Source organism: Ictidomys tridecemlineatus, chromosome Y (genome assembly GCF_052094955.1).
Source record: "Ictidomys tridecemlineatus isolate mIctTri1 chromosome Y, mIctTri1.hap1, whole genome shotgun sequence".
NCBI classification, from domain to species: domain Eukaryota; kingdom Metazoa; phylum Chordata; class Mammalia; order Rodentia; family Sciuridae; genus Ictidomys; species Ictidomys tridecemlineatus.
Genome location: NC_135494.1, coordinates 6,344,406 through 6,363,820, shown reverse-complemented (window position 1 = coordinate 6,363,820; position 19,415 = coordinate 6,344,406). Strand labels below are relative to the sequence as shown.

The 19,415-nt window shown below is 32.1% G+C and overlaps 1 protein-coding gene and 1 pseudogene across 2 annotated transcripts in view; both read left to right on the top strand.

Annotated features, from left to right (window-relative positions):
* Positions 1-590: 590 nt before the first annotated feature.
* Positions 591-19,293, top strand: LOC144372008 (eukaryotic translation initiation factor 2 subunit 3-like; annotated as a pseudogene). The gene is made up of 12 exons (XR_013432058.1): positions 591-959; positions 1,543-1,603; positions 2,603-2,730; positions 2,820-2,942; positions 5,095-5,189; positions 7,226-7,384; positions 8,403-8,555; positions 8,663-8,757; positions 9,105-9,249; positions 11,666-11,835; positions 14,201-14,374; positions 17,553-19,293. The product of XR_013432058.1 is annotated as a eukaryotic translation initiation factor 2 subunit 3-like (transcript).
* The window catches only part of LOC144364809 (zinc finger X-chromosomal protein-like), a 55,833-nt gene continuing 50,660 nt past the window's right edge, over positions 14,243-19,415 (top strand). Inside the window, exon 1 of the mRNA XM_078035420.1 lies at positions 14,243-14,374. The gene's annotated coding sequence lies outside the window, so the exon portion shown is untranslated. The remainder of the gene's footprint in view (positions 14,375-19,415) is intronic.

Here is a 19,415-nt window from a genome sequence, read left to right as displayed (position 1 = left end):
GAATACCAATATCCTTAAAAAAAAAAAAAACAAAAAAAAAAAACCCTGCAACTATATAACCATATTCTTCATCCATAATTTTGCTCTTTAAACTTGATGTGGGAAGATTACTTTCAAAATCACGGACAAATAAGAAAATACAGATTTATTGGCTTATATTAACTTTAAGAGGTCATTTCTTAAGTGAGTTTTTACAAAAATCTTCTAACCAACTTCTATCCATTGAAGGCATTGTGTAAGTAGCTCCATGGATCATTAAGGCCGCAGTCCTCCGCTTTTCGGCTCCCTGGAAATAAACTAGGAACTTAATCCTGTCGCTAACCTCCCCAAGAGGCCGCCTTCCCGAACTCAGGCCAGGGATTAAGGGGCACGTGAGCGTGGCTAACTCAGCACATAGCGTCCCCACGCCTGTCTTGCGTTATTAAACTATACAAACTGCTCAAAGAGGCAAATATATTTGAAGCACTCCTCTCCATTCTCACACCCTGGCAAAGATTTCCAGATTCTGGGAGATTCTTTCCACCCACTCAATAGGAAACGGAAACAGCTTTTTTTCCTTGCCACTGCGCATGTCCCGTGGCATTACTCGCCTCGCAAGGGGCCTTTTATGGGGCTGCCCTTAGTGTTGCCTTACCAAATATCTAAAAAGTCTGTAGTCTGTACAACTAGATCCTGAATCTTTGCATCGTTAAAAAAAAAAAAAAAAAGGACGTCCTTGTAGGTTATCTGTAAATACAAGCTGGACAAAGAGTGCGAAGCGAGGCCACGGCTGAACTTGTCTTGCGTTTGTCCAAGCCTAGGCCTTTCCCACATCTACTTCCCCGCCCCACTCAAAGGGGCCTGCGTACTCTCTGGCGGCAACAGAGTAATTTCCTTCTTCTCGGGGCGAGATGACGGGTGGCGAGATTGGAGTGACTCTGGGGCAGCCGCACCTTTCTCGGCAGGATCTCGCCACGTTGGTGAGGGATTTTTTTCCCCCCTTGGGGAATTCACAGTGGGCTCGGAAATGAGGAAGGAGTTGGGGCGAGGTATTGTCTGCTGTTGGAAACATAGGAGGGAGCGGTGTGACCATGCACCACTAGTCCCTGACGGCGCCGCCTGGTGCACCTTATGTAGTCCTGAGAGTCTGGTTTAGGATATGGTTCATGACACTTCGAAATTCTGAGTGATTCGGGTGAGACTTATTGAGAATTCTGAGCTCCGAAGGTCCGGGAAGGAATCGTGTGTTAAACGTATTAAGCTTTTCAACTTTAATAAAGATATATAAAGGAGTTGTTTTTTTTTCTCAGTATTACTAAAGTTTGCGATCTATAGTGACAGTTTGCATTCTCCGTTTCGAAAACAGAAAGAACTTTACCCCTCATTCCTAAATTCTTTCGCTGAAATAAAGACTGTTTTTACATGAAAGACTGTTTTTGTTTTGTTTTTGTTGTTGTTTTACAGTATAGATTGCAGTAGTGCTGAAGAAACCAAACCTGAAGTTTAAAAAAAAAGTCCTGGTTTGATTTCTGGGCATTGGGTTAACATGATGTTTTATTGTAGGACGTTTCCAAATTAACTCCACTTTCACATGGAGTTAGCAGACAAGCCACGATTAATATAGGTAAGAACAATTTATTATGTAAATTCTACACTTCTGAAAGTCCTGAGTTGAGTGCTTTCTGGTAGGAAAATTTAGTCTGTATGATTAAATTATTTGTAGAATGATTCGGATATTTAATGAGTACATTTGAGCCTTTATATACGAAGTATCTTTGTCTTGGGAAATGGAAAGAATGCCCTCCGTTCCTGTCTTGCACAGTTGGATTCTGAGATGTATGTCAGTGTAAGAATGTTTGACTGGCGAGCTGAGGCCCTGAATTCAGTCTTCATGGCCTAATCCCTCCTGGAACAAGAAAAACAAACACGTAGCTATTGTGGAACAACACAGGCACAAGAAAAAGCAGTGTGCCATATACAAACATAGGAACTGTTTAAGAAGTGAGAATGTTTGCTCACAGTATTATTAAAATAATGTTTGGGGAAAATAAAAGGAGGGCTTGATGAATAAATAGGCTTTTAAATTCAGTAGTGCTTTTCCTAATGATATCCTGGGTGCTTTATAAGAAAACTAAAATTGAGTGAAAACCAGGATAAGACTCAATTATTAGAAAGTGATAAGTGAAAACATACTACTCTTAGCAGCATTGTTTGTTATTAAATAGATTATTTTCAGTTTCCCAGAATTTGAGGGTTTTTTGTTTGTTTGTTTTGTTTTTTAATCTAGGACCACCATAATTATTACTACATTTTGGAAATACTGTAAGGTTTCTTAGTGTATAAAATTTTACATACATTTATTTCATTGAGTATTTTAAAGAAAGGCAATCTTTTCTAACATAAATTAAAATGTATAGGTAAACAATGGATATGATTTGTAAATAAGTTATTCAGATTAAGTTTTTCAGTCATGTTTGAAACAGGATTGATTAAGAAAAGATAATATGTGAAAGAGAAGAGTGAAATCACTGTTAACTATAGATTTATGTTATGTTGTAACCTTTGATTATCCTATTGAAATTTTGGTGTAATAGGGTGCCTAAATATTTTTTGTTTTACATAGGAACAATTGGTCATGTTGCTCATGGGAAATCTACAGTTGTAAAAGCTATTTCTGGTGTTCACACTGTGAGGTTCAAAAATGAACTGGAAAGGAATATTACCATCAAGCTTGGATATGCTAATGCCAAGGTATATATTATTCTGTGGAAAGAAAAACATTTTACTTTAGTTGTAATTATACAGTTGACTAATTTTACTGTTTTCTTTGAAACTTTCAGATTTATGAACTTGACGACTCAAGTTGTCTTCAGCCAGAATGTTATAGATCTTGTGGAAGTAGTACACCTGATGAGTTTCCTACAGATATTCCAGGGACCAAGGGGAAACTTCAGACTAGTCAGGTGATGATTTTTATGCTCAAGAGCTTTTCATTTCCTGTACTTGTTGAAATAGTGGAGCTTAACTGCTACTGAAAATTAAACTTATGCTGATGCAGCTGACAAAATGAGATGAGAAATCTTGAACAACATTATTTTTGGCCACGAAATAGAGTATACATTAGTTATTAATTAAAAATTTTTTTTCTAATGTGGAAAGTTAATTATTTAAATCCAAATAATCTAAAAAAATGCAAATTCTCTGAAGTATTATCACATAACAAGAAATAATTCATTAGATTTGATGGTGTCTTTTTCCAGGTTTCTTTTGTTTCAGATGTTGTTGTTTTTTTTCCTCCTGTAGAACAGTAAACACATACTCTTAATAAATTCTTTTTTTCTTCTTCTTAACTCTTGTACCCTTTTTCTTCCCTCCTTTCCTCTTATTTTCTTTCTTTCTTGGGTGGGGGCAGCTTTCACATACTAGGCAAGTGCTCTAACATTGAACTCTGTCTCCAGTCTTACTTCTTTTTAACATATTGACTTGTTTTTCTATCCCTTTGGGGATTGTAATTGTATTTATACCCTATCCTCATTCTTCATAAGAGAACACTGATGTCTATACGTGATATGTAAGCATAAGTCTCACCTTAGGAAAGTATAGATCATGAGTATACAAACACAGTTTTTAAACACAAGTTCTGAGTGCACAGTGTAGTTAGTTTGTTTAATTTTAAATTTCTGTGTTGCCCTTTGTTATGTTCAAAATTCATTTAGCTTTTCAAGGTGCTGGAGATCTTTGCCAAATTGTTTTTGGATTACTCTTCTCATTCTATTAACAGTTTTATTGTTTTAAAATAGCAGCTTACTGTACTTCAGTTCCTCACAGTTTTTTCCCGTGAAAGCATTCCAAAAAGTTCCAAAAATTGAACCAAAATTGCTCAAATCTACACATTTTTAATGTTGCTTTATATGTTTTTTATAAGGATATTCACCTAAAATTACATATCTTTGAACATGTAATACTTTCATTTTCTAAGAAGGAGTCTGTTTTATAGTTTTAAAATTGAAATAGTTAAAATTCATGTGAAGTTAAAGAGTTAATAGAAAGTTTTTATCCCATTGATTCTAAGAGCTATATATCAGAGTCCTGATATTGGCATAATGTATGTATGTTTAGACATACATTATTTTACTACCACCTTTATACTTAAAAATTACCACTGCTTTCAGATATAGAACTATTGTACCACCAAGAGGTCTCTTTGTTACTCATTTATAGACATATAATTCTCCCTTGCTATACCTACTCCTTTACTAATGTTTTATTTAGCTATACATTTGTTTCAGAAATATTACATATATTGTATAGTTGTTAGCTTTTGGTATTGCCTTTCTATTCATTTCATTCTATAAAATGTCCTGGACACCTACTCTGGTTGCTGTCATTTTTCACTATTTTATTATTGTTAAATAGTAGTATGCCACACAGATACAGCTGAACTATTGTAGATTTTTTTTTTAGTTGTTTCCAGATTTGTGCTATTAAAAAACTGCTAAGAACAATTGGGTATAGATTTTTCAGAGATGTAAAATTTCATTTTGTGCGACATATACTTACATATGTAATGAGTTGTATGATTAGTATATGTTTAGTGTTTTGAAAACATATCTCATACTTTTCTGGAATATCTGTACCATTTACATTGCTACCCAGCAAGGGATTGAGGTTACTTTTAATTATTGATACCTCAGTGTCATCTTAATTTGCATTTTCGTAGTCATCAGTGATATTGAACTAGATGAAAATACAGAATATCAGAATTTGTTGTGCACAGCAAAACCTTCTTAGGAGGAAATTAAAAAGCTTATTTAAAACAATAAAACCTAAAATTTATAATCTGATCTTCCAGTTCAAAAGAACAAGTTTATAAAAAGAAAAACAAATTAACACAAAGCAAGCAGAAAGAATACAATAATATTAGCCTATTAAGACTCAGTATTTGATACTGAAAATTATTTCAGCTAAGTTAAAAAAGTGCATCAAAATATATTGACAATCATAATCTGGAGTTTATTAGTTAATATTAATGTAACCATATTCTTATATAATTGTATTATATTTAGTTTGTAATAAGAATCCTGTTTTGTATGGTTATTATGTCTCAATTGTTAGGCATGTTTCCTTTGTTGACTGTCCTGGTCATGATATTTTGATGGCTACTATGCTCAATGGTGCAGCAGTAATGGATGCAGCTCTTTTGTTGATAGGTAAATATATCAGGATTAATCTGGGGGAAAAAAAATATGGTCAGCCTGAGATGGAGTAATTAAAGGAAAACTGAGGACTTGGGGAACTTAAAGTGACATAAATAGAGATTTTTGTAGCTAATTTTCCAAAATCATGACCATGACCCTTAATTATCTTAAAATAAGAAGCATGGTATGTAAAAGGAAAAAAAAATATTGAAATCAGTGGTGCATTTTTTTTTATCTACAAATAGATATGAGGGTGTACATTTTTTTTATGTAGACCTTTTTTTTTTAAAGTATTGTTGGTTTATTTGTCTCAGTGTGTTGTGTACTTTATCTTGAATAATGGTTTATTAAATGCCAGTCTCATTCATGTGAAATGCTAACAAGAGCTGTCAAGATAGATTTTCAAGGCTTAGGATGTGCTTTCTTTGTGAATGTTGTGGAGAGCTACGTGGAATTTAGCCACATGTAAAGTTAGAATGCACTATAGTGCCCCACACAAGGTTGCTTTCACTCTTGAATTACCTGAAAATTGAGGGGATTCTTAAAACCACCCTTAAGTTTGTTAAAAGAATCATGCTACTCACTGACAGTTTTATTCAGTTTGGTTTGTTACAGGAAAAGGATTCAACCAAGGAAAGAGACACATAAGGCAGAATCTAAAAGAGTTCTAAATATGAGGCTTATGTGGTTTTCTTTTTATAACATTCCATATGAAAATACTGTCAACCTAATTGATATACTTTATCTAATTAGATTTTTTTTTTTTTTTAGTGGGACTTCCTGTTATGTAGAAATGATGACTGATCATGTGATTGATCACTGAATCACGTAGTTGTTCTTTCTGGCATGGCCAGCCTTCACATAGCTTGGAAGCCTCAGCCTAAAATTTGGTATGTCCAATCCCAAGATTAAATAAGGATACTTCAGATAGAGATGACATAATGATTACCTCAAGAAATACAAGGCAAAGGTAGGTCAGGTCTATTTGGGGAGAGGTCAAATAAGAATAGACTTCTAAAGCATGATCTCAAATATTGTACCAGGAAAATGAACACAGCTACTTGGGAAAGATGGTCTTCAGTTTACAAAACAAAACTATATTTTATTACAAATTATTAGTGGTTGCTTTTGAACTTCTTTTTTCTTTCCATTTTTGTTAATGAATAGCTCTATCTGCTCTCTATTGCTGTGTAACAAAATAACACACAAATATTGGAACCACAAATATTTAATCTGTTTCTGTGGTTAAGGAGTGCATACCAGTGAGGCATACACTCAGAGATATCAAGAGTTGTTTGGAACTGAATCTGCTTTTAAGATTACTTGTACTTTTGTTTTCCATGTTGGTTTTTTCCTTGCCCATCATAGCTTCTACTTTGAGTCAGAAGTCAGAGCCTTTTTAACTAATTTTAGAAGTGAAATTCAATTACTTTTGAAGTATTTTCTTGGTTAAAGTTGTTTTGAGCCAGATGTGTTGGTGCACACCTGTAATCCCAGTTGCTCAGGAATCTGAGGCAAGGGCATCATGAGTTCAAAGCCAGTATCAGCCAAAGCAAGGTGCTAAGCAACTCAGTGAGACCCTGTTCCTAAATAAAATATAAAATAGGGCTGGGGATGGGGCTTAGTGGTGGAGTCCCCCTGACTGAGTTCAATCTCTGATACTACCTGTTTTCCCCCCAAAAGTTGTATTTTAAGGAAAGATTTTATAAGGTTTGAACTGATGGTAGTGATCATCTATCCTAAAGTAGAATGGATCACAATATTCCAAATACTAATTAAAGTCAGAATATATGTTTTGACTGAGCAAAAGCTATCTGTAAACCCTAAGAAGGTAAACTTCGGATCGCAGTCATTACTAGAAGTGGAAGTTAAAAGACTGGGAGGATCAGAAGAAATAAAGCAAAGAATTTAAATAGCATGCCAAAACATGTTAGTAGTGTTGAAAAATAGGTCTTGAATTGGGCAAGTGAAGGTCTGTTAGAAACCAGTTAATTCTTAATACTCATCCTGTCTATCTTTGTTTAAATTTTTTTTTGTCATCCATTTAGCTGGTAATGAATCTTGTTCTCAACCTCAGACTTCTGAACACCTAGCTGCCGTAGAAATTATGAAGCTGAAACATATATTGATTCTGCAAAATAAAATTGATTTGGTAAAAGAAAGTCAAGCTAAAGAACAGTATGAACAGATCCTTGCATTTATTCATGGTAAGAATCCTGGTATTGTAATATAATGGATTATCCAGTATTAATTAATGGTTGGAACATCTGTGTTCTCTTCTTAGTACTTAAAACCTTTGTTGCTTATAGCAACCTGATATTTTAGTTAGAAATAATTTATATAAACATTCCCATTTTATTACTAAAATTTTTTATTATTCAATTATTGTTTTATTATTCAATTATTATTTATTATTGTTTTTATTATTTAAACAAACATTCTTTTTTTTTTTTTACACCACTAATTTTCAATGATTATGTGTTCAAAATTGGAATTGACAGTGATTTCTTTAATCTTTATATAGTGTTCTTTCTCCCTCCTTCCCCCTTACTTTCAGGAATCTGTGATGTGTTTCTCACATTTGATTTCTTATTCTTATTACTTATGAAAAAAGTCTTTTACCCTATTATGTGGTAAATAAAATACTTCATTATGTTTCTAAAATCTCATTGTGTATTTTCCATTTCATTTATTATCCTGTGTGACATGTAAGTAGTAGTATTGGCACATTTTGTATGTGCCAATAATCTGATAAGCAGAGTGTTTATAATTTTGTCTTTCTTGGGGGATAAGCTACTAAAATCTGGGGTTGTCAGCCCCAGAACTATAGAAGGATAGTTCAGTCAGAAAACGTCATGATTATCTTCAAGAAGCACAAGGCACAGGTCACATCTGTTTTGAGATAGGCCGAATGTTTTAACTTGGATATTTTTTCAGTTGGCTACATTTCTTTGTTGGTAATGGACATATTTTTTTAATCTCTTCTATCTGCTTATTTATATTGATAGAACTTGCTAATTTTTAATCTTCTCTAAAATGATTTCTTTTTTTAGATGGAAAAACAATGTCATAGATTTTCTAAACAACATAACTGTTTTTATTTTTGCTTACTTGAATATTGGGATGTTTGTTTTTATAAACTTAATAGTTATTTTATATAATACATAATGTAGAATGGATTCTGTTAAACTGACAACTTTTGATCTATTTGAATTTATCATGTAGGTACAGTAGCTGGAGGAGCTCCTATTATTCCAATTTCTGCTTTATATTATATTATATTATAGCTGAAATATAATATTGAAGTTGTCTGTGAGTATATAGTAAAGAAAATTCCAGTGCCTCCAAGAGACTTTACTTCAGAACCTCGGCTTATTGGTAAGAATTTATCTCTTGTCTTTTAATTATTGACTTAGTTTTTCTACATTATTGGCTGTTTTTTATATGGAGAATGAAATTTAATAGTTTTCCTTTCTCTTCCTCAGTGATTAAGTCTTTTGATGTTAATAAACCTGGCTGTGAGGTTGATGACCTTAAAGGGGGTGTAGCTGGTGGTAGTATTTTAAAAGGAGTGTTAAAGGTAAACAATTCTAAATTCTTGATTTCTTCTTAACCAGAAAATGATAGTGGCAAAAGGAAATCTAAAAAATTTTCTTTTTTTTTCCCTCTCCAGAAAAATGTATTGTTTACTATTGTTTTTTGAATATAGCAAGTCTTATATTTAACATGTATATTTCCTGTAGGTAATTAGTGTATTGAGTGGTTGTAGCTTTAAAAATAAACTATTTGGATTTTTATTCTTTTTGTTGTGATATTTGAAAACATTCTTGGGAATAGCAGTGCTTTTTAGTTTAGTTATCTATCTATTGGAACTATACATTTAAATAATTATTCTTTACCCATATGTGTCAACAACTTCTGTTTCAGGTGAGCCAGGAGATAGAAGTCAGACCTGGTATTATTTCCAAAGATAGTGAAGGAAAACTCATGTGTAAACCAATCTTTTCCAAAATTGTTTCGCTTTTTGCTGAACACAATGATCTTCAATATGCTGTTCCGGGGGGTCTTATTGGTAAGAACTTTTCTTTCATTGATAAACTTTTACTAGTGGCTTTGTGTCATTTTATCCAAGAGGATATGTCATCTGTGTAAGTAGAAATTTTAACTCCTAATACACATTGTTTAAGTTTTGATTTTAGATTACACGATATTATGTTTCTAAAGTAAGTATTCATAAAGAGTATATTTGGGTTTTATGTGTAGAACTTAAAATTTTCACTATTATCTGCACGGTTTTTAGCTGCTTATTATGTATGTTATTACAAAGAATCAGGCTGAAATATTGTATATTGTATGAAGTCATTTATGCTGGAGCTGACTTAAGAGATAACTTCTCCTTTGTAGAAGAGAACAATTTAGGGAGTTTTTAGTTTTTTTCTCTTTAGAGCACTAGAATTAATCAGGAAAGGCAAGATTTTATGAGAGAGAGTTTTTATTTTTTATCATTGGATTAAAGAAAAAAGTTAGATGAAAAGAAATTTGGCTTTTGTTCCAAATGTTTTAGTTATTTTTATGCAGCTCAACTATGGAGACCTCTAATGGTAGTATTTTGGTTTCTGTTTTCTCATGAGAAATTAGCTATTAATCTTAAAGAACCCCTTGTGCATAATCATTTCATTTCTCTTGTTTTCAGTGATTTCATTATGATGTGTCTTATTGTGAATCTCTTTATTCTGCTTATGGTTTGTTGAATCTCTAACATGTAGATTTTTTTCCTTTTTCTACTCTGAATATTTTTATATATGACTTCTTAATATTCTTTTTGTCATTGTCTTTTCCCTCTATAACTCATTTTACTTATATTGGTATAATTGACAGATCTCTGAGGTTCTGTTCATTTTTCTTCTTAATATTCTTTTTGTCATTGTCTTTTCCCTCTATAACTCATTTTACTTGTATTGGTATAATTGACAGATCTCTGAGGTTCTGTTCATTTTTCTTCTGTTTGTAAGACTCGATAACTTACTACGTTTAAGGTTGATGATTCTTATTACTGCTTATATCTGCTGTTGAGTTACTCTGGCAAATTTTTTTATTTTTATACTCTTGAATTCTAGAATACCTGTTTGATTGTCTTATGCTCTTAGAGTCTTAATGTTGTATGTTTGATGAAACATCTTCCTTATGCTTGGTGTTTCAAACATTTTTTTAAGTCAAATGTTGACTTAAAGTCTTTTGCCTAGTAATTCTAACATTTGTATATCTGCATGGTAAAATATTTTAAAAATAGCTTGTACCATATTTCCTGCCTTGCAGGTCTCAGATAATTTTCTATTGAAGATACGTGAAATAATAGAGTTTAGTGGCCGCATATGAGATTCTGCCCCCTCCTGGATGGTTTATTGTTATTGCATTTTGTTATTGCATTTCTCAGTCCTTGTTAACATTGGAACAAGCTTGCAACACTAAACCAGGCAGTTAACATATGCCTTAGTTAGTCTATTTCCAACACAACCTTAAGCTTAGCTAGTGGTGAGGGCTTATGGTTTACTTGGGTTGTGCCTGATCATATGACATTCTTACCCATTCATTTGACCTTCTGGATTGCAGAAAAATGCCAGTTTTCAAACCCCTCATGGATATCCTAATGTCACAGAACTCACTATTCTACCTAGTATGACTCTTTGTTTTAATGAACATTTGTCACATTGCCTCAAAGCCTTTGCTTAATTTTCAGAGTTTCAAAAGTTTATCTCACATTTTTGTCAGTTTTTTCCTTACTTTTTATGGAAAAGAGAATTTTTTGGAGTCTTTGCCATTTTGCAGAACTTTATTTCATAGATGCTTTAGAGTCAGCATCTCACTAAGTTGCTTATTAGCACATCGCTTTTGCTAAGGCTGGCTTTGAACTCTTGATGTTCCTGCCTCAGACTCCCGAGCCACAGAGATTATAGGCATGTGCCACTATGCCTGGCTATTTCTCTATTGAGCTCTTACAGAAGAGTTCTCTGTGTATGTATGTATATGAATGGTTAAATACAAGTTCTGGGAATTTTATAATCTAATTTTCTATTACTGAAACGTATGATAACATACAATAAAATAGTGTAGTGACTAGTCCTTGCCTGTCTACCAACCAGTGTTTAAAAAATGTCACTATTATTTCTGAAAATTAGTCATTATGAACTTTTTATCTTAAAATCTTTATTGATTACATTTTACTATGTAAAACTTACCTTGATTAACCAGGTATTATTTGCCTCACAGCTTATATCAAAAAATCTTTGTTATTAAATATTTAGGAAAAATTTTGTCAATTATCTGACTTTTTAGATAGAGGAGAAATTTAATTGTGCAGCTGTTGGATGGTATAAGCAAAATATAGCTATTATATGAAACCCGTGCTGTCATTGTTTGACTAACTTTAGCTTTGGAGTTATCTTAATAAACAAAGTTTAGGAATATGTGGAATCTTATATCTTTATTAGGAGTTGGAACCAAAATTGACCCAACTTTGTGTCGAGCTGACAGAATGGTGGGTCAGGTACTTGGTGCAGTTGGAGCATTACCTGAGATATTTACAGAACTGGAAATTTCCTACTTTCTACTTAGACGGCTACTAGGTGTGCGTACAGAAGGAGACAAAAAAGCAGCAAAGGTGAGTACTTTTTATAAATTTCTATTTCAAAACACAAAGTATGGTGTTAGCTTTTAAAATTTTGTAAGGTAATCAGTTTTAAATCAAGTAAAAAATTCTTACTTTTTAAATTAATTTGTGTTCTTGTGTGCTACTGGGAATTGAACCCACTGCACTACATCCCCAGAACTTTTTTATTTTAGTTTGAGAAGGTCTTGCTAAGTTGCTTAGGCTGACTTGGAACTTATGATCCTCCTACCCCCTCAATCTCTCAAGTTGCTAGGGTAACAGACAAGTGCCACTATATCTGGGTTCAAGTAAAAGTCTTTTGAAAAGAGAGAAAATATTTATTTTATGTTTTATACTTTTCCTAAGATTCGTTCATAGAGAGAGAATATTAAAAGTAAGCACTGGTATATACTTTATAAAAATAAATATAATAATATTGAGTAGAGAAATAGTGAGAGAAGATAAGCATTGAATTCTGTATTTCCTTTTTTTTTATATTAGACCTTTTTTATTCCTTGACGTTTTAGGTATCAGGAATGCTAGACAATTATTCTACCCATTGACCTATATATATTCAGCACCAAAACTTTTAAAGTAAGTCTTCCTTCTCATTACTATTATTAAGTTTCATTATCTTTTTTCCTCCTTGATCATACCGACATTTGCCAGATCTTAAAACTTTATCTTTTTGCCACTGTTGGTAACCTTAAAATGAATGTGCTTTTCTCTTTGTCATATAAATTCTATACATATGTGGTTATTAAATTCTTTGCATGTTAAGGGGAAATTAGAATTATAAAAATCCAATGAGGCAAGAAATTGATACCACTGGAATAAAAGGACATATTTTTAATGTTTCCTCAGTTTCTACTAGACTTATTTTTATTGTGTATATTTTGGTTTGATTATTTGTCCTGGAGATTGAACTCAGTAATTCTAATTATGAAAATTATGAAAAATCAAATTATGAGAAAAAAAGTTTATTTAGCAAAATGTTAAAAAATCAAAAACTACCTTGAGATTTCATCAGTTATTAAGGACACAAATAATAAGAAGTATTAGTGAGAATATGGGGGGAAAGGTCCATTTACACATTGTTGGTGGTTCTGCTTGTTAGTGCACTTCTCTAGAAAGTGGAAATTGCTCAAAAGTCTAAGAATGGAACCACCAGAAGACCCAGCTGTCCCACTTTGAGTATATATGCAAAGGATTAAAATCTGCATGTTACAGTGAAGCAGTCACATCAATGTTTATTTTTAGCAGTGAAATTTATAAAAAACAAATTATGAAATCAACCTAGGTGCTTTTCAACAACTGAGGATAAAGAAAATGTATTATATGTACACAACAAAAATCTTACTCAGCTGTAAAGAAAATGAAGTTATGGAATTTGTATAATTTAAAAAATCAGTGGATTTAATGGAGAGGATTTTGAGGTAAAGGAGTTGGGATTGGACTAGGAAGAACAGTGGAGAGACTCCAACCTAACTTTTCTATGTACATGTCTACATACACTATAGTAAATCCTTCAATCCATAGAGATTACCTAAAAAACAAAAAACACAACTAAGCAAGTAACAGAAAGACCAGTAGAATACAGAGAAGGGGAAAGGGTGAGGAAAGAGGGAAGGAGAACTAAAGATTGAATTAGAAAAATAATATTTCATCTTTTTTAATATCAAATGAATCCTAAAATTAGGTATAACTAAAAAGAACTAATAAAATGATAAAAAATCACATTGATCTGAACTCAAGCATTAGGTTGTCCATGTTAACAAAGCTATTAAAATAGCAACTGATATTTTACCTAAATGATATGTGTTAATCAATTTTATAGAGTCTCAAAAAGTTTTAATATGAGTTGAAATTAATCTCTAGAACTCACTTAACTGTAGTAATACTCTTATCTTACTATGTCAAGAAATTTGTAACCTTTGTCATATGATTTCTTTAGAATTTTATAGATTCTTTGTTCTTTTTGGGGAGAGGTTGTCAGGGGTTGAACTCAGGGGCACTTGATTTCTGAGCCCCATCCCTAGCCCTATTTTGTATTTTAATTAGAGATAGGGTCTCTTTGAATTGCTTTGCACCTTGCTTTTGCTGAGACTGGCTTTGAACTGACAATTCTCCTGCCTCAGGCTCCTGAGCTGCTGGGACTTACAGACTTGGGCCATTGTGCCAGGCTTAGATTCTTTATTCTTTAATAGCTTATTTTACAAATAGATCTTTGAGTTGAATTCTGCAGAGAGCTTTGTTTTGAAACAGTACAATTCATGTACTTCAAATCTCATTATACTGAAATTTGTTCAGAATTATTTTCTTTTTCTAGTATAATAATGATAACTTTTTTTCTTCTTTCTTTCTTTTTTTTTTTTAGGTACAGAAGCTGTCCAGGAATGAAGTGCTTATGGTGAACATAAGAGCCTTGTCTACAGGAGGAAGAGTTAGTGCAGTTAAGGCTGATTTGGGTAAAATAGTTCTCACTAATCCTGTGTGCACAGAAGTAGGAGAAAAAAATTGCCCTTAACCGAAGAATTGAGAAACACTGGCGGTAAGTCTGTGAATTTGCAACTGTTTAGTTGCAAAAAATCAGCATATTTTCTTGTGGGACTTTATTTTATTTTTATGTGGTTCTGAGAATCGAACCCAGTGCTTTCTATAAGCAGGGCAAGCATTATACCAATGAGCTACAACCCCAACCCAGTATTTATATTTTAATGGTTGGCTTATTTCTTTTAGAATAGTGTCCTCAAGGTTAACCCATGCTGTAGCATCAGAATTTCTTTCCTTTTTAAAGTTGAATCAGAATTTCTTTCCTTTTTAAAGTTGAATAATAATTTATTATTGTATATATTTTGCCTATTTATGTGTCAACAAACACTACATATGCATCCTTTTAAGACTATTGTACTGCTATAAATGTATAAATATTTCTTCCAAGATTATGCTCTAAGTTCTTCTGCTGTATTCATCCAGGAGTGGAATTGCTAGATTTTAATTCTGTTTTTAATTTTTTAAAGAACTACATACCATTTTTAATAGAAGTTGCCTATAAGTTTTGGTATTTGGTATTGTTTTAATTTTTCTCTTGTCTCATAATTTTTATTAATTCCTTTTTTCATCCATTTTTTTAAGAAGTTTTTTTTTATGTATTTGTGAGTTTTCTAGTTACCCTATTTTAACCATATTCTGTGTGTTTTTAGATCTAAAGTGACTCTTTTATTAAAAAAAATATGAATTTCTGTTTTTTAATCCATTCACACAGTTCTTTTGAGTGTTTTAATACATAGATTTTAAGTGTTTTACTACAAAGAAATTTTAAAAGTACTAAAATATTATAAAATATTTTCCAGCTTTTTTCTCATTTTTAATTTCATTGTCTTTTTGTTGTTAAACCTTTTGATGTATTTACATTCCCTTGTGGGTGTGTACCAGTTTGATCCCAAACCCCTGGTGTTTACTGATATCTTTAATTTTAAATCTTTTATACAGTACATCTATTAACATAAATTTATAATTATACTTTGGATTTTCAAACCCTGAAAACATTTTTTAAAAACCAAGCTCTTAATTTTATTGGCTTTATACTACATAGAAGTTCTTTATTAGAGAACTCATATTTCATATGACTTCAAGTTATCCTGATGTCTTTTGTTTGAAGGACTCCCATTAAGCATTTTTTGAAAGATAGGTCTAGTGTTTAATGAATTTTCTTCTGTTTTTATCTGGGAAATATTTAATGTCTTCATTTTTGAATGTCAACTTTATCAGATATGGAATTCTTAGTTTTCTTTTAATACATATCATATACTGTTACTTCTGGTTTATTCTGAGAAATACACTGATAGTTTTATTTAGGATCACTTTTAGATGATGAATTGTATTTTTCTTATTGTTTTCAATATGTTGTTTATTAATACAGGCAATAATAATCATTTGTTTTGATCTGGATCTGAGTCTTTCATGTAGAATTCTTTGATCTTTTTTAATTTGTATGCCTATGTCTTTATGTTTGGTGAATTTGAAAATATTTTTTATTCAAATGAGTTCTACTCTTTTTTTTTTCATCTGTGCTCTTTGATCATTTCATATCAAATGTTTCAAGTTGTTGATTCTTTCTATTGACTTTTACCATTGAGTTACTGTAGTAAATATTTCAATTTAGCCATTATATTTTTATCTGTGAATTATCTTCTAGTTCTTCATAATGTCTGTCTTTTTATATTAACATTTTATTTACATATTGTTTTCTAGTTTATTTTGTGTTTGGTTAAATGTAATGCCTGTGTTCTTTGGGTTTTGTTTTTGGAGATGTATTGTATTCATTGGAATGGGTTTTTATTGAGATGTTTATAAAGTGGACATTTGAAAAATCAACTGTCTTTGCTAATCTTCATAGACTATATGCCTGGAATGACCTTCATTAATCATACCCAAAAAGAAGACTAAAGGTCTTTTTAGACATCGTTTTTCTTGGGCTTGTATGTATGCTTTTTTCCCAATTAATTTTACCACATATGTGGCAACTTTTTAAAAATTTTGATAGTAGTGCTAGGGATACAAAACAGGGCTATTGCATCCTGGGTGACTGTTCTACCACTGAGATATTAATTTCAGCCAGCCCTCTTGTGGCTGGCTTTTTTTTTTTTCTTTTGATACAGAGATCTCCTAAATTACTCAGGGTGACCATGAACTTGTCCTGTCCCCAGCTTCCCAAGTAGTTGGAATGCAGGCATGTACCACATGCCCAGCTATATGTCCCTTTTTAAATATTTTTATTTTCCACCAGAGTCTGATCTTGCTGCTGCTTTCGATTTAGCTGTTGTAGTAGATTTCTGTTTCTGTAATCTTTACCTCAAGACCCAAAATCTTTGAAGTTTGACTCTTTTTCTTCCATCCTATGAAAGGAATTAGGAATTCATTGACTTTCATTGAATTGTTTCTGGGAAGTAGTTGGGCAAAGGTGAACAAAATGCCATGAAATTTCCTATTTTTTGGTGTATTTTTTCCTTAGTTTATCATTTTCTTCTTACTAGAGATCTTTATAGATTTCCCACAGATCTACTTTAGTCATTATATTATTGCTTATTTGGTGTTTCTACTAGGGAAACCAGGTCCTTGAGTCTTCAAGTCTCCTAGTTCTGACTTTCTTCTTAATTTTTAGAATTGTAGCTTTTAACTGATACCTGGTTTTACTAAAAACAGACCAGCATGGACAAGAGCAGACTATGGTATCAAGGATGGTAGGCTGTTCCTTTACTATTAAGAATAATCTCTTTGTGATCTACATGATCTTCTATTTCTTTATTTTTCCTTAAGATCATTAGAACCTTTTTAGGTGTTGTCAAAGCACTTGGCATATTTCAAGAGAAAAGAATAAATATTGATGTATTAGATTGGGCTAAGGTGTTTGGTGTATATCTGTGGTTCCCTAAAGAGACTTCCAGAATTTTTCTTTGCTACTCTGAATTGGTGGGTATATTGTTTTAGGCACAAATGTTGTAGAAACTTGCCGTTCTCATTTTTTATGCTCACAGGACCTATCTGTAATGGTCTAAGAACCTAAGGAGATAGGGGGGATATTTCTTTTCCAAGAAGAATTTGTAAGTGCAAGTTTAAATTTAGAATTAAACAAAAAGAAAAAACAAAAAACAGTTATGTCACAATTAGTTGGTAATGCTAATAGGATTGATTTAAGATTTATGATTTATTTTATTTTCATTTTGCAGTTTAATTGGTTGGGGTCAAATAAGAAGAGGAGGGACCATCAAGCCAACAATAGATGATGAATGAAGAATTACAGTTAAATAATGTGTTTTGATGAAACCAGAATTTTCTAAACAACCTAGGGGTACATTTTAAAGCAAAAACTAGGAAATTTATTTCACATCTCATTACTTTAGAAGCTGTCAGGTATTTTCATTTTTGTCAGGAAATCTTAATATATGCCATTTAAATAGCAGGGTCTCTAATAAATATAAAAATTGACATGTTAATGGACTTAATCTACATTTTAGTAGAAGTTGATTACTGCCAGTCATTTTCAGATGTATATGTCAATGCAGCTTTGAAATGAAATTGGTTAGTACAGCCAGGTTTTGCTGTGTCACATGTGAGTAAACTTGCTTGAAATAAAGTTTTTCTTCTTAATTTCTCATGATTCATGTTTGAGTATTGCCAGGATTCAAGGACTACTGCACCAGTAGAAATTTTAAAAGATGTGTTCTTGAACACTGGCTCTATTTTTACCTCCATAAGAGTGGTTCAAATAAAAAAAATTTTTTTTGAGCCTGATATCTGATTTACATTGGCCAAGCTTTCTGGAAATCTGCTTTCAGGGGGCTGATGACAGCTTTATTCATCCTGTTTCTTGATGCCCTCAATTTTTTTCTTTTTTATTACTACTAATCCCCAACAGTTCTTCCCTGTTGGAAATACTATTACAAAAAATACTTTTAAATAAGTTCATGTTTAACCTTAGTATAATGTCATAATCTTATTAAATTGATATGCTTAGAATGTTTCTGCTAACAAGAAGGAAGTAGGGTGGTTTTTTTTTCCCCATATAACCATTTAAAATTAATGAAATTGGGGAAAAAAGCCATTAGAAGGCAAAATATTGATATTTTTAAATAACCAGTATTACAAGTGATTTGTTAATTCCATTTTTAAACCTAAAAGTTCGTTGGTTATCCAACTAGTCAGTAATAACTGTTTAGAAAACTTGTGATATTATAGATTGTAGGCTGTAACAGAATGATCACAAATTTGAGATGGTTGTCTCAAAATAAAAAAATAAAATAAAAAAGGGCTGGAACATATATAGCTCAGTGGTGGAAAGCCTCTGGTTTCAGTTTTCTGTACCAACACAAACACACACAGAAAATGTGTATAATTGAATCACTTTATATGTACACTTATATCAAAGCCTCATTTTACACCACAAATACTATTTTCACTTATTAATTATACTTTAATAAAAAACTCATGTAATCCAGTCTGTCCCAGAAAATACTCTCTCTGCTGTTACGTAAAGTGAATACTTATTTTTTTATGGTTGGCACTATTCTGAGTTACTTATGTATAGTAATTTGTCTAAAAGATTCAGCAGGTTTATTTCCTACATTTTACATTGAAGAAATTGAAGCCAAATTAGATAGGAGGTTTGCCTCACCTCATTAGTAAGAAAACTATTATTCAAACCTCAGCAATCACCTTCAACCATAAAGTTAACATTTTTCCAGTGTTGGCTGTATTGGTTTATATCTAAATAGTGAATTTTGTATTCCTTAAAAGCTTTTCATTCCTTTTTTTTTTTTTTTGTGGTTTTTATTATTGAGAGTATTCCTTTATGACGGGGGTGTGGTGTTGTTTTTTCCTTTGGTGGGGGTGTCTTAGTCTTTACATATGTTGAGGCTGTAAAAATAAATCGACAAAATATGTCTTTATGAAATAAATATCCAATATTAATGTTTTGGGTTACTATTAGGTTACTGCTGTGAATGTATCTACACTAGCACAATTTTAGTTAGCATCTCCCTGACATATATGTATATTTTTTTCATTCTTTGGCCTTTTTACAGTCAGTTTTA